Here is a 2,701-nt window from a genome sequence, read left to right on the forward strand (position 1 = left end):
GCTTGGCACCCAAAACTGATATAAAACCAAACTCAGTAACAGGAAGGTGAAAGGACAATAGACACAAAACGCCCGCCGGACGTTGGACATTGGACGAGAAACGAAGCTGGAAGTAAAAGGTTAAAGACAGAGACAGAGGGACAGACAGAAAAAGGAAATAGGGCTGAAACATTCCTACTTTAGATCCAGTAATGCATGACTGAGTCCTTTGAATTTCGTTACGGCGAGCGAAGGTTTGTATGTTAAAATGGTTTATGCCATGGTGAAACCCATAAGGACTGACCGGGGGAAAGGCCTCTCGTCGACCCAGCGCCACGACGCCCGCCATGTCTTGCTAAGCCCAATCCAGAATTGATCCGGTTCCAAAGAACTAGTCTGGGAAGAAGGAGGAGGAGAGAAAGAGAGAGAAAGCATTGAATGGAATCCACATTTGTTTGGGTTGCTTTGAGCATTGATCCCTTTCAGAGGCAACATCAAGTGGGAGCATGGTTTCCCCATTGGAAGCTCTGCTTAACTGGGAGAACTGGGCCAAACATGTCTGCGACTCAAAGGAAAGACAGATCTAGAAACGGAAAGCTCCAGAAAGTGGGCGGAGCCATCTCTCCAGGCTCCATTGTCTCCTGTTCTCTGGAGCAGCAGGAAAAAAGCTTGCTCCCTCCTCCATATAACACAAGGCAGCCGCAGGGCTTGAAACATGGCCTTAATCTGAGCATGGTTCAAAAAGTTACTTTTCCGAGATACAGCTCCCAGAGTCTCCCAGCCCTAGTTCCTTGTGCGTCTACACAGAGCATGGGGGAGTTACTTTTTAGGACTACAGCTCCCAGGATCCTCCAGGGCAAACAGCACAGGCTAAAGAAAAGGCTGGAGGAGAGCAGATGGAGGAACGGTGCTTGGTAGGAAAGGCAAAGGGGACCACCATTGAGACCCTTCCCCAAAGCAGCCCCACCTGGGCCTCCTGCCAGGGCCCTCCTGCGTCCCAAGGCTCCTCTGGAATCATCAGCCGGGAGCCTCTCCTCTTGCATTCGTCCTTGCTATCCTCCCAAGTCTTCCTCTCTTCTGAAACCCAGAGGCATTTCCAGCGGAAGAGCCTCCATCTTGGAGGGCAGCAGCCTAGAGAAGGAGGGCAACAGAAGGGCCAAGGCTATAGGCAGAATCACAGAATCATAGAGACCCCAAGAAGGGACCTGGTCCAGTCCCAGCCCCTTCTTCTTCTCCATCAGAGCACCCCATTGAAAGAAGGCCCTCCAGCCTCTGCTTAAAGGCAGCCTCCAAAGAAGGAGGCTCAGAGGCATCATCTTCCACTGTCGAAGAGCCCTTTCTCTCAGGAGCTTCCTCCTAATGTTCAGCTGGAATCTCTTTTCCTGAAACATCCATTGCTCCATTGTCTCCTATTCTCCCCTTCAAATACTGAAACAGGGCTATCATATAGCATTACAGAATCGTAGAATCATATAGATTTGGAAGAGACCTCCCAAGAAAGGCCCTGATCCAGTCCAACCCTGTTTCTCTTCCAACTCTGTGCTTCTACGATTCCATAATTCTATATGATAGCCCTGTTGAAGGGATGTCATACTGAGGAGGGAACAAGCTTGTTTCCTGCTGCTCCAGAGAAACAGGAGATAATGGAGAAATGGATTCAAATGAGAGGAAAAGAGATTCTACTGAAACCTGAGGAGGAACTTGCTGACAGTTCCTTTAGATCACCATCGCTGTGTTTCTGGGTCAGGATTTGTCACACGTACCGCTCTCTCGGCAAGACGGGCTCCGCTCCGGCTCCAGCTCCGCTCTGGATTCGCTCAGCCTCCGCTGGGCCTCCTCTTGCTCCTTCCTCATCTGGACCAGGATCTTCTCCGTTTGCATCCTCTGCTCCTCTTCTGCAAAGAATAAGAATAAGGAGGGACTATCCTTCTCTGGTATAAACAAACTAAGAAGCAAAAAGATTTTGGGAACAATGTGATAAAGATATGAAAGATACGAAAGAGAAAAAGAAGATGAGAGACTGGATCAAGAGGAGAGCAACAATGCAGAGCAGATCCAAAAGCCAACCTATTAGATATGAAGAGGGCAAGAAGGATTGGAAATATTTGCTATTCCACAGGATAATAGCAGCCAAGTGGAAGCAAGGAAGGAAACAGCAAATCTAGAAACACGGCTTATGAAAATATACCAATATAGGGAAATATTGTGTATTATAAAGAGAAAAATGATCATTAGAAACATTTAAGAAAGATTGGGACCCATTACTTTATGCAGTAAAATTTATGACAGTTGCTTTCGATTTGATTAGAAGAGATTAAATGATATAATTGATGTGTAAATGTAAAAATTGATTCGAATATGTATTTCCTAATATTTATATAGTATTAGATAAGGTTTGTTAGAGTAATTGTCAAGATAATGAAGGCCAAGGACTTACCTGAATTACACGTAAATATGGAGACAACTGAACAGGTTTTGCTGAGCGAACGATGCAAACAGAGAAAATACGGAAGACTAGCAGAGATAATGGAAGTCAAAGTCATGCTATTAATATTGTCGCTAATTAATGTTGAGTTTTGCTTTTAATTGTTTTTTTAAAAGGAGAGAACAGAAACTAGAAAAGAGACACAGAAAACCCACGAAATACCAAGAATAAGAGCAAAGCAAGAAGAGGATAGAGAAGCAGCGACACAAAGGGAAGGAAGAAAGTGATATATAGAAA

Source organism: Sceloporus undulatus, chromosome 2, assembly GCF_019175285.1.
Source record: "Sceloporus undulatus isolate JIND9_A2432 ecotype Alabama chromosome 2, SceUnd_v1.1, whole genome shotgun sequence".
Classification (NCBI taxonomy): Eukaryota; Metazoa; Chordata; class Lepidosauria; order Squamata; family Phrynosomatidae; genus Sceloporus; species Sceloporus undulatus.